This window comes from Cnephaeus nilssonii (assembly GCF_951640355.1).
Source record: "Cnephaeus nilssonii genome assembly, chromosome: 1".
In the NCBI taxonomy this organism is placed as follows: domain Eukaryota; kingdom Metazoa; phylum Chordata; class Mammalia; order Chiroptera; family Vespertilionidae; genus Cnephaeus; species Cnephaeus nilssonii.
In genome coordinates, this window is record NC_137072.1 from 19,204,966 (window position 1) to 19,219,950 (window position 14,985).

At 51.0% G+C, this 14,985-nt stretch overlaps 1 pseudogene across 1 annotated transcript; it reads left to right on the forward strand.

Moving 5' to 3' along the window:
• Positions 1-1,200: 1,200 nt before the first annotated feature.
• Positions 1,201-8,438, forward strand: LOC307102547 (MRG/MORF4L-binding protein-like; annotated as a pseudogene). The gene is made up of 2 exons: positions 1,201-1,268; positions 7,801-8,438. The product of its transcript is annotated as an MRG/MORF4L-binding protein-like (transcript).
• Positions 8,439-14,985: the final 6,547 nt, after the last annotated feature.

The window sequence follows — 14,985 nt, forward strand, 5'->3', positions numbered from 1 at the left end:
CTATAATAATAAAAGTGTAATATGCTAATTAGACTGGATGTCCTTCTGGATGACCTTCCGGACGAAGCTGGGTCTGCGAGGGAAGCTGGATCCCGGGTGCCAGAGGGAAGCCGGTGCCGGCAGCCGGGGGAAGGAAGGCATATGGTCAGTTTTGATAAATGTCTCATGTCCACTTGAAGGGAATACGTATTCTGTCATTGTTGGGAACTCTGTTACATTGATTAGTTGAGGTTCCCTGCTCATGTTTTTCTCATCTTCTATCTCTTTACTGATTTCTTACCTGGCTCTTCTCAGGTCCTCAGAGATGATAATAGTCTTGTGTTATGGTTGTAGGTTTATATATCTTACTTCTGTTAATTTTTTCCTTACGTATTTTGAAGTTAGTTTGTTAGGAGGACATAAATTTAGAGCCATTTTATCATCATGGTGGCTTGACCCTTTTATCATTATGGAGTGCCCTTTGTTATCTCTAGCAAAGCTGCTTGTCTTAAAGTTTATCTTATATAATAAAAGCCCAGCGACCAAACGATGGAGCGACCAGAATGACCAGCACAAACAGAATGACCACGGCCCCTCACCCCTGCCGGCTCCGCCCCCAACGGGGAACCCAACCCTGATCGGGGCCGCCATCAGGACTGTCCGGCTGGCCCCCACCCATGCACCGGGCCTCTGTAGAAATATGAAACCCTACCCCACCACCACTCCAACCCAACCCACCAGAGGCTCCTGAAACCACAAAATTAGATCGCTGATTCAGGCCAGCAGTTCAAAGTGTAAAGCCTCATTCACACGTGAGGAATTCGCACCTTTCTCCCTCCCCTTGGACTCCGCGACTCAGAAGAGGCACGCACGGAATGGACGTGCAAATGAAGCTCAGAAAAGTCACTCTTTTGGGTCCTGTGGTGCATCACCAGAAGCCAAGCACCAGACTCTGTCCCTTCCTCATCCCACAGCCTCAGCTCCAGACAGGCACTCCCCGAGGCAGGATACAAGGAGAGCCCCTTCTCAGTCTTCACAGAGACAGGAATGCTCAGGAGGCCGAGATAACGGAAACCTAAGGACCCAAATGCTGGGGCCCAGGCCGCCAGGCCCCGCTCAGCCCCAGCTGTCCAGCAAAGCCCCTCTGCTGGGGCGGGACCGCAGGGGGCAGGCCCGGGAGGGGTGGCCGGCCCGCAGCCTCCACCACGGCTGTTTGCACACATGGAATTAGCTCTAATGATCCAGGGCTTTCCGTCCGCGGAGGACTCCGGCCTGGAGCTGCGCCTGCGGTGAACGCCCCCACGGAGCCGCTGCTCCGCCAAATGAGCCGCTCACCGACCGGGAAGCTCTATCCCCGTCCACAGCACCCTGTGTCACGTGTCTGTCTCGCCCTGGGCCTCTCTCTCCCTGTGCCTTGCTCTCTGATCCTATTTACTCATTCCCCGTGTCTCGATGGGCCTCTGTCTCTGTCTCTCATCCGATCTCTGCCCGTGGAAAACACCCCTGCCGCCCCCGCAAAGGAACACACACCAGCAGAATCGCCTTTTCAATGAAAAAGGACAAGTGGGAAACAGTGAATTGAAAAGCATTAACTTAAAAACAATCCATGCGTCTGCAAATGCGTTCCAAATGGCAGCACTTCGGCAGGGTGGCAGGGACGGGGCGTGCTGGCCACATGTTCTGGAGCCTCAGACACAAAGTGTAGGGGCTCAGCGCCTCTCTATGGGCCCCTCCCACTAGCCACCTGGGATGGCAGGGTCTGGGGAAGGGACTTAGTCTATACTCACCCTCCGGACCCCCACCTGATTCTGTAGACCCTTTCCCCTGTTCTGGCATCTGCTGGTCCTTCATACTCCCCCCGTACCTCCAAACCTTCCTATGCTGACCCCAACTCTCCTTCTGCACCAACGCCCCCCCCCCCCAGATTTCATCCTCTCTTTCCCTCACCCCCCAGTCTTCTGCCCCATACTTCTTCCTGCCCTGCCCCACCTCCATTCTGCCCTCCTGCCCCAGACCACCCAGCAGCCCTGGCTCTGGGAGAAATGGTTGGAACAAAGCTTTCCTTGGCCGGAAGAGACTCTGTAGGGAGCTGCATGCAGAAAGGCGCTCCCAGTCCTGTACCTGCACCTGCTCTGTCCTGCCAGATGCCAATCAGAAATTGTGTCTCTGGAGACAGAGGGTAGCAGAAGTAGGCTGCTGTCCTTTGAAGCCCCTCATCAGGAGGAAACTCTCCCCCCCAAAAAAGTTCACCCTGCTGCCTCCCTTATCACTTTCAGCAACCCTCCTTTGCCCCTTTCCCTGGAAGTGGAAGGATTGGAGCACATCTATATATATGAGTGATATGCAAATCACCTGAATGGCGGAACGACCAGAACAACCACTCAACCAGTGGCTATGAGGTGCACTGACCACCTCTCGGTCCCTCCCCCTGGCCGGCAGGCTCCGATCACCTGATGGTGAACGGGAACCAGGGGTCTGTGGGGGGAGGGGGCGGGGCCGGCTGCCAGCAGCTGGGGAAGACAGCCCTGATCACAGGCCAGGCCTAGGGACTGTCCTTGTGCATGAATTTTGTGTGCCGGGCCTCTAGTTTATGATATTAGTGTTGATTTATCAGTTACTTTTGATTAGTGTTTACAAAATAAATCTTTTTCGTCCTTTCACTTTCAACCCTTGGTGTTTATATTTTTCATGTTTTATCTCTTGTAGCAGCATATATATACATATATATATATATATATATATATATATATATATATATATATGACTAGAAGCCCGGTGCATGAAATTCGTGCACGGCGGGGGGTTGTCCCTCAGCCCAGCCTGTACCCTCTCCAATCTGGGACTCCTGGAGGGATGTCCGACTGCCCGTTTAGGCCCGATCCTGGTGGGATCGGGCCTAAACGGGCAGTCGGACATCCCTTTCACAATCCAGGACTGCTGGCTCCCAACTGCTTGACTGCCTGCCTGCCTTCCTGATTGCCCCCAACTTCCCTCCTCTGCCGGCCTGGTCACCCCTAACTGCCCTCTCCTGCAGGGTTGATCACCTCCAGCTGCCCTCCCTTGCAAGGCCTGGTCCCTCACAACTGCCCTCCCTTGCAGGCCGGGTGCCTCCCAACTGCCCTCTCCTGCTGGCCATCTTGTGGTGGCCATCTTGTGTCCACATGGGGGCAGGATCTTTGACCACATGGGGGCAGCTATATTGTGTGTTGCAGTGATGATCAATCTGCACATTACTCTTTTATTAGATAGGATAGAGGCCTGGTACAGGGGTGGGGGCCAGCTGGTTTGCCCTGAAGGGTGTCCCGGATCAGGGTGGGGTTCCCTTGGGGCGTGGGGCGGCCTGAGCAGGGGGCCTGTGGTGGTTTGCAGGCCAGCCATGCACCCTGGCGACCCAAGAGGAGGCCCTGGTATCTGGAATTTATTTTCCTTCTACAATTGAAACTTTGTAGCCTGGAGTGGAGCCAAGCCTGCTGTTCCCTCGGGGGAGGCAGCCATTTCTGTGGCAGTTAATTCACCTTCTACAATTGAAACTTTGTAGCCTTGAGCGGGTGAGCCCGGCCAGGGTGTGCGGAAAGCTTTGCTTCCCCTGTTGCCGCCGGCAACCCTGGCCTGCTCTCTCAAGCTCCATTCTGCCGCCATTTGTTTGAATTTGTTTCCCTTCTATAATTGAAACTTTGTAGCTTGAGTGGAGGCTTAGGCCTGCAATGGCTATGGAAAGCTTGGCTTGCTCTGTTACCTGGGAAACCTTGCTCTCTGTGGCTGTAGCCATCTTGGATTGGGGTTAATTTGCATATTGCCCTGATTGGCTGGTGGGCGTGGCTTGGTTTGTGGGCGTGGCTTGTGTAGCGGAGTGATGGTTAATTTGCATATTACCATTTTATTAGAGAGGATAGTAGTCTGGTAATCTTTGTCTTCTAATTGGAATATATAATCCATTTACAATTAATGTAATTACTGTTGTATTTGGATTCATATCTGCCATTTTAATATTTGTCTTTTCACTTGTTTTACAAGTTTTATGTACCTTTTTCTCATGTTTCTTGCCTCTTTTGGATTAATCAAGTATTTTTATTATACCATTTCCTCTTCCTACAGCATGTTATTTATTCTTCTATTTTTTTTAATGACATACCCCACTTAATAGAATCTAACTTAGAACACACTACTTTCCACATGTTGCTTATTGTTGTTTTATATTCATATACCTTATAAGGCTATTTTGTTTTATACAGTTGAATATTCATCTGCATTTACCAACAGTTACCATTCCTAATGCTCTGCATTCTTTTATCTGGGGTCTTTTCCCTCCTTCCTGAAGAACCCTACTTATTGTCTTTTAGTGTGGGTCTGCTCATGAATTCACTCAGCTTGTATTTGTTTGGAAATGTCTAGTTTGCCTTCTTTTTTCAAAGGCTATGTTTACTGCCTATAGAATGCAAGGATTTTCTTTCAGCTCTTTAAAGATGTCACTCTATTTTCCTCTGGTTTAGGTGTGACTTGAGAGTTAGCTGGATGTCTTACAGCTACGTTGAAGATGACTGAAGGGCAAGCTGTATTTGCAGCAGCGGCAGAGCTGGTCGAGGGAGGATTGCAGTCTTTGTAAGGCTGTGTCTGTCCGCTGGTTCAGACCCTCTTCTAAAGTGTGACTTTACCAAGAGAGATCTCAGCTGGCAGTCTGCAGTATTTCTCCTCCTCCTCCTCCTCCTCCTCCTCCTCCTCCTCCTCCTCCTCCTCCTCTTCTTCTTCTTCTTATTCTTCTTGTTCTTCTTCTTCTCCTTCTCCTTCTTCTTAAATCTTTTTTCACAGTTTATTTACTTTATTATTTTATTTTTTATTATTGATTTCAGAGAGGAAGGGAGAGATAGAAACATGAATGATGAGAGAGAATCATTGACGGGCTGCCTCCTGCACACCGCACACTGGGGATGGAGCCCACAACCCAGGCGTGTGCCCTTGGCTGGAATCGAACCCGGGGCCCCTTAATCCACAGGCCGACGCTCTATCCACTGAGCCAAACCAGCCAGGGCTGCAGTGTTTCTTAAGGCCTCCTTCTCTTTGGTGTGTCCTGAACACCATTGTTTGTCATCTCAGCCCTTTGAGACACCTGAAGCACCAATCTGTTTTCCAACCTGCTCTCAGCCTCCTACCAGTAGCGTCAAAGGGAAAACCACACACTATAGTGTCCTCTTACTACAGTGTTCAGGGATTTTGTTTCAAGTCTCAGCTGGCTTGGCACCCTGGCCCCTGCAGGTCTCTTACTTATTTACCCGCCACCGCCCCCAGCCAGGAAAATTGATGGAAGTCTGCTGTTTAGTGGGGCCCTCTCTCCCCATGCCTGACTTTGATTTTAGTTCCTCATCTTAGCTGCCTTGACGACTCCAGTTTGTTTGTTTCTTTGTTTATTGATTGATTGTATGTGTTTTACCCAGCTTTTCTAATTGTTCTCAGTAGGGGTGTTCATCTGCTATGAGCTATTCCATTGTGGTTGGAAATAGATGTCCCCTAAACTCAGATCATTATAAATAGGTTTTTCACCTACAAGAATGTCAGACATTTAAAAAACGTGTGGGATATGAGGTCATTCTTAATATTTGAAAGTTTCAACACTTGTTACACTGGAGCTTCTAGGAAAATATGTTTATTCTAACAATAAAGGAATATGTACTAATACATTTTAATATTAAAACAAATTATTTTCTAATATTAAAAACAATCGGTTTCTCTAAAAGCACCCAGATAGGTAGGTAGTACCTCTTAAGTAATCTGATGTTATGTGCAGAATCCAGGGATTTACAGTCATTCAAACTGCCTTCAGTCTCTTTAAGTTACTCTGGTCTCACTTCAGTAATATGTAATAGTTAGAATAGCTTATCCCATAGAAACTGTGTCTCAGTTTTATTTCTACTTCTTAATAAAAATGTTTAAGGATTGTTTAGTCTTGTTTTAAAAGTAGTTTATAGCCCTGGCTGGTGTGTGCAGTGGTTAGTGGTTATGGGCGCACACACTGAAATAGTCCCAGGGCCGATTCCTGGTCAAGGGCATGTACCTGGGTTGCAGGTTCAATCCCCGGCCCCATCGGGGTGGGAGGCTACCAATTGATGTGTCTGTCTCACATAGATGTTTCTCTCTCTCTCTCTCTCTCTCTCTCTCTCTCTCTCTCTCTCTCTCCCACACACACACGCACAAAATCAATGGAAAAAATATCCTTGGATGATGATTAACAAAAGCAATAATTAAAAGTAGCTTATACTGCTTCTTTACTCAAAGGAGACCAGCATTTGTATTGGGTTCATTCATTGAAACATTTCTGAAGTGCTTGCTGAGATGCAGTTCCTACCTCTGAAGGAGTTTACAGATGAAAATATATGAGATGTTTAAATCCCTACTTCTTGACATTTTTATAAGGTCATATTCTTTAAGCCTTGCTTAAATCTACCTGGGGTGCTGTACAATATGTGCAGAAGAATAGTACGCAGCCACAACCTGGTTGCTGACCAGCTGTGTGACTACACAAGTTACTTTACTTCTCTGGACCTCAATTTTCCCATCTGTAAAAATAAGTCCCTTAGAACAGCTGACCCGAAAGTAATTTCAACTCCACCATTCTGATTCTCCTGTAAGCTACCATACTAGAACTCTAGAAATGGCAACCTTTTTCTTTTAAAAACAAGTAAAAAAATTAACACAGAAGGATAATATGACACCGTTACATCACCCAGAATTAACAAACATTGACATTTTGTAATATTTACATCAGATCTTTTTTAACAAAATAAATATTTCTGATAAGCTCTTACTCTGTCACCCTCTTCTTTCCCATTCCCTTCCCTCTCTCCTCATAGACATCATGAGTATATTTTTCAGATCCATATTTTACTTTTATCATATACATAGCCACAATTATTGTTATATATTTAATTTACCTAAGTCATATCACAGTGTAATGAAAGAAATGTAACTTGCTTTTTTCACTCAGTACGTTTTGAGATCTGTATTGATACATGCAGCTCATTTTCCCATTATGTTAGGGATGGTCATGGTGCTGCATTTCACACGGATCAGCCAGCATTAGATTTAGGCTGCGGGTACATGTTCCCAGTAGGTGTAATCACTATGCTCCAGTTCTTCACGACGCTATATAAATACAGACGCTTACAATGGTGTTCATTGTTTCATGGTGGATTTTTAAATTTATGTATGAAAATCAATGATAATTGAAGCCAGCCTACTTTTTCTACAGAATTACCCAACAAATATTTGAAGATCTTTATCATGTTTCCCAAATCTTATCTTTTCACTGTAAGCATTCTAATTGCTTAACATGGAAGAGCAGACAAAAGTTACAAGGAGATGGGAGGAAAGAATCCCAACCAATTCTGTTAAAAAATGCATTGTTTAAATAGTCACAGGTTCTAGGGATTGGGGGTCTAAGACGTATGTATCTTTGGGGGCCATTTATTCAGCCTACTACAGCTGTGCTCTAAAAAAGTATTAAAATTACTATATTCTAATGACATAATTTTTAGGTTGTTAAATGTGCCAAACAGAAGGAGACAGGGGCCCAGAAGTCGACTAGATCTTATTTTCTCATTGATGCTTCAGAAGCTTACTTTTCTGACAGCTACTACTAAGGCAACGAGTATTGTTTGTTTCCGGAAAGAGCCTATGGGCCGCATCCGAATAGATTTTCAGCTCATTAGTGCTTCTCTTCAGCTCCCTGGCCCTTGGATCTTCTTAGCAGCCGTTCTCCACCAGGTTTTCTTATCTGAACTGCACAACATAGAAAACTCTTTGAGTAGCTACTCTCTCAATTCTTCCAAGGTTAGATGGTACATGTCCAGTACCATTCACCATTCACAGGAAGGGCACTGAGCCGTGCCCCGCCGCTCCCCCCGGGGGCTCGTCGCTGAGCACTGGGGAGGCCGAGGTGGGCGGCGTGGGCGCGGCAGGCGATTGGGGGCGGGGAGGCAGCCACAAGCCCCGCCGCCACCGAGGAGACAGTGGTGTGGAGCCCCAAGGTGGAGGTGTAAGCCGGCGCTTCCACACCATCTGGAGCAGGGACAAGTTCAGCCAGAACATGGGCAGGTCCAAGGTCACCTGGGACCGCCTGAGCACCAAGGAGGACAGGCGGGCGCTGCAGGAGCCTGAGACCCTTCCATTCCCGAACCCAGAGAGGAACTTCGTCCTTCCGGGAGAACTCATTCCAGGAGTCCGCGAAGGAGAAGTGACCAATGAAGAGGAAATGAGGGGAGACATGGGCCCCACAGTGGGGCGATGATGTGTGTTCATCTTCAGGAAGCTGGGGGAGAGCAACCGAAAGGGGCAGCAGAGACAGAGGCGAGAACTGCGGAGACTTGGGGGCCAAAGCAGGGGTGGACTAGCGCCGAGTTACCCACACGGTCCTGACCGCCAACAGCAGCCCCTGCAGCCCCAGTGCCGCCAAGTGGCGCCCAACTTAGACGCTGCCCAGAGAAGGGCTGGCAGCTGTGGTCACCGGGCCGCCGGGGGTCAGGTGCCCGGCCGCTGCTGCCCGCCCCGGGGCCCGGGGGTCTGTGGTGCCCACGCCCCTAGAAACAGGGTCACCGGCTTAGGTTGAGTGCGCTCTGTGGTCCGTTCCGCTGCTCTTTGCGCCAGCGGCCCGAGCTACAGCCCGCAGGCCAGGGAGACCTGGAGGCCTCCGCCCGCCCGGGAGCACCGGTCTTCCCACTGGGCCATCTGTCCATCTGTCCATCTGTCCCTGCTCTTGCTCAAGTGACTGTGAGCTCAGGAGAAAGGCCACACAAGCCGTACGCAGCGGCCCCTCCCTCAGCGCCGGAGACACAGCTGGGTATTTGGCCTCATTCACTTGTACTGTAACGATGTGTATAATGTGGTTGATATTTCACTAATTTCTAAGAAGCCTATTTTACTGTTTTATCTGAAAAAATACTGCAGAAGTTAAAAACCTGTGTTGTATTTTTTCCAAGATGTTTTGTTTTAAGGTAATGAGCAATGGGATAATTTTTGCTCCGTTTTTATATGGAAGCCACTGAGAATTTGTGGTTATTTTTGTATTATCGAGGAACTTGCAGACCAAATGAGTGAGTGGAGGGGAGGCCCCACGGGGGCTGATGGCCGGGCCTGGGGCCTGTGGAGCATTAAAGCACAGAAAGAAAGAAAAAATTCATAGGAAGGAAGTTAGTCTATTACACACAATGGGCATCTTAGGACCCCCCATCAAATCTCAGATGACATGAAGACTCAAATGACAGCTCCTCTCTGAGGTTTTGTGAGCTGTGCCAAGAACCAATTCCAGCATGTGATAATTACAAGAGTTTTACCAAAAGGTTGGTGAAGCTTGGGGGGCTCAACAAGGGTGAGCCACAACTGTAATTACCTGTTGGAAATGACTAAACGGCACTTCCCCCGAACCTGAATAGGATTGTTAACTGCCAGACAGCTCAGGGCATTTTATTGCCTCCTGTTGGCCAAACACCTTAACAGCTGTAGGCTATTCCAGAAACTGACAATCTCTGTAAACCCTTTGATACCTTACCCTTTGAAGTGTATACTTCCACCTTGCCTTAGGACAGGTTGTGTTGAATAACAGCACAGGTCCTTGGTCAAGGGAGAGTCTTCAGTTCCCTTTAGCTGAAGCTCCTCTGACACCCAATGCCTTTCAAAACTATCTTTCGTCCTTGGTCTCTTTAATCATCTACGTGCAGCCCCTTTCTCCAGAATGCTGAACCCTTTGTAAGGCTGGGACAAGAACCCTGGCATTATGACACCCTAACAAGGGACACCAACAATTATGGTGGCCCGAACAGAAGACGCCAACAAGCTGCCCCTCCCCCCAGAGCACAGTTTCTCTGTCTTGGGGTTCCTACAGCATTGGGGGGCCCTATTCTTATAGAGGTGAAGGAGTTCAAGAGGGCAGGCCACCCCAGGCTGACACCCTCACTTTTCAGGGAACAGGGTCTCTGGAAACCACGCCTGCAGCTCACAGGTGTGAGTTTTTTCCAAGTGGACACATCAGGCAGGGCTTCCTTTGTACGCGCCCTCAGAGAGTGCCCCGAGGTAGCATGTTCTATGCAGAAGCAAGAACCCCTTCATTCTCTCGAGAAAAACGCTGATGGTGCCTCAGCGCTGGCACTGGGCCTGGACAGCAGCCAGGGATGGAGGCAGACCCTCCATGTCCCCCTCTTCTCCCGGGGCTCCACGGCTCCCCTCACCTGACTTCTGGGCTTCTCTGGGCACATCTGCTTCGCTCCCCCCTCCCCTCCCCGGGACCCCTCACTGCAGCTCCAGGCCAACTAGGAAGCGACAGTTTCCCATCAGTTAGCGCCCTGCTGCTACGGGATGTCCTCAGGGCACCCACCAAGCCCCAGCCGTACCCCACTCAGAGCAGGACACAGAACACCCTGAGTCGGGAGGCCCTGGTTAACATCTTGTCCTCTGGCCGGGCGGCTGTGGAGAGCCTGGCAGGGGGCTGTGGAGCCACCCTGTGGGCCTTCGAGGAAGAGCGGCCCTTGTTACCTCAGCTGCTGCTACTTGGCTGCACCTCAGAATTACCTAGTGAGCTTTCCCAGCACGCACGTGCCGCGCCTCCTTTTCAAGCTCCAGAGCCAAGTCTGGTGGGTGGTCACGTGAGAACATGGGCTTGCCTCGCTGTCCCCATGCTGAGTGGCCGAGAGATGTGACTTGGACCCATGATACCTGAGGGCATTTATGTGGCCTTCTCTCCCCCTTCTAGATCCTATTGGTAGCAGGGGAACTTAGGTTAAAATAAGTTGGCCTGTGTGGCTCAGCAGTTGAGTGTGGACCCATGAATCAGGAGGTCATGGGGTTCCATTCCCAGTCAGGGCACATGCCTGGGTTTCAGGCTCAATCCCCAGTGGAGGGGCATGCAGGAGGCAGCTGATGGATGATTCTCATCATTGATGTTTTTCTCTCTCTCTCTCCCTATCCTATCCCTTCCTCTCTGAAATCAACACAAATATATTTAAAAACAATAAACATGAAAGGGCAAAAGCTTGAAAAGGCAACATTGTGAAAGGAGGGAGCGGGAGTTCAGGAGTGAGCGGGGGTGGCCTGGTGCACGTGGGGGATGGGCACCTTTCCCCTGTGCCCCTGAAGGCCACCCTAAGTCACAGCCACCTGCCGGCAGGGGTTCCCCGCAAAGGGAATAGATTTTGGTACAAAATGTGATACAACCCTGCTGACATGTGGGCCGGGCCGGTCTTGGTTGTGGGTCTGTCCTGTGCAAGGAGCTGGACAGCAGCGCCTGTCCTCTGCCCCCGGCTGCCAGCAGCACCCATTGCTCCTAGTGTGACCACCCCGAATGTCCCCAGACAGTGCTGAGTGTCTGCTGGGGGTGCAACGGCCCGAGGGTGAGAACTGCTGGGAGTTAGCGGTCGCAGGAGGTGAGGGCCCGCTGTGCCGGGGGAGTGGGTGGGGACAGTGGGACGCAGTGCATCAGGAGCCAGACCGCCGAGCTCCGGGGTGCTGGCCTCCCTCGCAGTGCTGACAGCCGAGGGCCTGACGCGGAGTACTGACAGCAGCACCTCGAAAAGATGCCCAGGCAGACTTGCTCCCCTTCTTTGGTAGCATGCGACCCTTCACCACAGACCTCCCCCTCCATCCTAGTATGGCTTGGGGGACAAGGAGAGTTACCCACAGCTGAGGTAATGTCTCTGCATTCGCTCCTCCGGCAAAAGGTGTCTGCAGCCTGAGAGGTCCCGTTGGAGGTGTTGGCAGGAGCCGCCCAGCAGAGGCCTCCCTGTGGGCCCCTCGAAAAGGGTTTGGATTTTATTTCAATGCGCCTGGAAGGATCTGTTGAATCTAACAGGTGAGCATGTAACTGGGATACATAAAATTTCATTGTTGGATCCAAAATATCAATTGCACAAGGGCAGGGCAGGGGCCTTGGGCTTAGTTTTGTGCCCTCGTGCTTCTAGCTTCTAGCCCCGTCATCTCTGCAGTAGATGCAATTCGTCCTCCAGAAATTCCACAGGCAGAAATAACAGCAAATTCCTGGTGACCAGAGCAGAGGGGCTGCCTGCACGGACTGGCATCCTGCCTATGGGATTTCCTGCCCAGGGAATTCTGCCTTCCTTCCTGTCTCAGTCAGCTGGGGCTGCCCTAACAGATGCCACAGACGGGGCGGCTTACACGACAGGCATTTCTCTCGCACAGTTCTGAGGCTGGAAGTCTGAGAGCCGGGTGCCAGCCTGGCCGGGCTCTGGCCTGCAGGTGCCACCTTCTCAGGTATCTCTTCTTCTGAGGGCACCACTCCCACCATGAGGGCCTCATTGTCACAACCTCATCTAAACCTTCAGGCCCCACCTCCAAATACCATCACATTGGGGATTGGGGCGTCATTATATGGATGGGGGAGGGGGTGGGGTGTGGACATCAACATTCAGTTCTGCCCTCTGGTATTTGGAATTCCACCACTGGGTGTGTGGCCATTTGATTAAATGCTATTTTCTTCCTATAGCCCTAAAGGGCTTGGAAGGGGACATTAATTTTTTTTAACTGATTTCAGAGAGGAAGGGAGAGGGAGAGATAGAAACATCAATGATGAGAGAGAATCATTGATCTGCCACCTCCTGCACGCCCCACACTGGGGATTGAGCCCTTGACTGGAATCAAACCCGGGACCCTTCAGTCCGCAGGCTGACACTCTATCCACTGAGCCAAACCAGCTAGGGCAGGAACATTAATTTTTCAGTGCCTTAGTTTACCATCACTTCCCCCCAAGACAGGAATGATGGGAGGCAGTAATTCTGAAATGGAGGCCTTGAGATGAGGAAAAATGCCACCTGCCTCACACTTGCATCCAGGGCCGCAGATGCACACTGCCGGCGGGCGGTGCATTTCACAGCGGTGGCCAAACGGAAATGAAGTTGAGAGATTTAGTGAAGAGCCGGGCTTCCAATAATCTCCTAGAGGAAGTTCCAGAAATGACCACTAAGTGGCAGCAGGTGAACAGTTGTTCCTAAAACCCTGCGGAATCTTCCCGGAGAAGTCATAGGAACAGTGTGAGGCCCGAGTTCCCCTCCACCGACCTGTGTCTCCACAGAAGAGCATGGTCCTTCATGGTTTGCAGCAGGCTCTGCCAGGGGCCCCTTTGGGCGTATGTATAGGTATGAATTCCTGTACTTATTACATACTTCAGACCCCCCTAAGCGCTATGAAGGAGAGGGTGCTATAGCTGGGGTCCTGATCCAGGTTTCCTGGAGAGAATATTCCAGGCAGAGGCAACGCCTGTGGCTCGGGCTTGTCTAAGGGGTAGAGGTGGCTGGAATGAAGGGAGCGATGGGGCAGGTGGTTTGGGCTAAGACCAAGGGCAGGGAGCAGCCGGATCCCATAGGGCAGGAATGCCTGCTTTCCCCCGGCAGCACCTCTGAGGAATATGACACAGAAGGGACGGGAGGGTAGAGGGCGGTCATGGCCCCTTTCTCTGGGGTCACTCAGTGAAAGGCCATTCTGTGTCCAGGTCATGGAAGGTGTGCAGACCTGCAAGGTCCCTTCACTGAGACTGCCCGCCGGTGGAAACAGAGAATGCTGCTTGCAGTCACCGCACAAAGGTCTATTTACCCCTGACGCTTCCTTCCCTGACTTCATTTCTCGGCGAGTGAACTCTTTCTTGTGAGTAAAATACAGCCTCCTGGCTGGGTTTCCCGGAGCAGATGTCTGGGCAAGAGGCGCTTCTCGTGGCTCAGGAGGTGGAGACCCTGTGCTTCGGGAAGGGCAGGCTCCGTGCCAGGGGTGTGGAGGGCAGAGGCGCCGAGGCCGACTCAGGCGCTGGTGCGTGCAGGCCAGGGGGCACAGAACCAGCAAGAGGGAAAGACCCAGGAAAGGAGACAGAACAGGCCAAAGACGAACGTCTCCTTCCAGAGAAATCTTAGATCTCTCATCCGTCTGTAACCTTAGGTTTACTCTAACACTGCCTCCCCTGACAGAGCGGCCGGTCTGCAGCTCGCCAGTGTTAGGGACCATCTGTGCCCCGACCCCTGCCGAGGGATGTTGATTGGTAAAGGTGCAAGCTTGGTCCCTACTTCATCAGTAGGAAAGAGACTTAATCTCATTTGTTTAATATGGAATCTTTGTAGGTAAAGCCCTTAAAGAAAGCCAAAGATGGGGACTGAAACATGTGCAGTCTGCGTAGCAATATGGGGCATGGGAACCATTTGAGGGTGTGGTGGGAGCCAACTGGTTGACCCTCTTGCCTCCAGGTCATCAGGGTGAGCCTTGGCCTTGAACGTGGCTGTAGAGATGGATGGCAGGAGCCCTGACAGGTCTGGGGTTCTCTCCTCAAAAGTGCTCTTGGAATCACGTTACCCCCTTTGGACATGATCTCCTCAGGAGAGTAGATCGGAGTGTGTGCGGTGGCCTGTGACCCGTGGTGCATTTTCCTGGACAAGGTCACCCGGTTACTTTTGCAAAATTACCTTTTGCATATTCAGCAGAAGCAGCCTTCATACCTCTACTGCCTCCAAAACCTCCTGGTTGCTCTCCAATGCCTCCAGGGCCATGGGGAGGGGAGGAAGCTAGTCCCCACTGCGGGGCAGGAGGCGGAAGCGCCTGATTTGTCCTGTATCTGGCTGGGGGGAGGGTGGGTAGCCAAACCTGCTCTCAGCGCCCAGTGGAGTATCTCCTTTTGGTCACGGCTCTTGCCCGGGTACTGGCTCAGGGATGGGCACCAGCTCCACCCCTCACCGCCAGCGGGCTCTGGGGTGGGGTGATTGGGGTGCACTTTATCCCAAGACTGAAAACCCCACCACTCTCTTCTATGGCTGTGGGTCCAGGGCCATGGCTCTGCCCCAAATCTATAAGTGTTTGTTTTACTTTGGGAAGAATCCCAGTCACGAGCAGCACTAAAAGAAGAGCAGCCTCCTCAATGCGGCAGCACTACTGACAGTTCTGTGTGGTACCTGCAGGGCCCAGCGCCAGCGCCTGCGCCAAACATCTCCGCGTCTGACTCCGCCGCCCCCTCCCCGCGGGAGCCTCTGAAGGGCCATC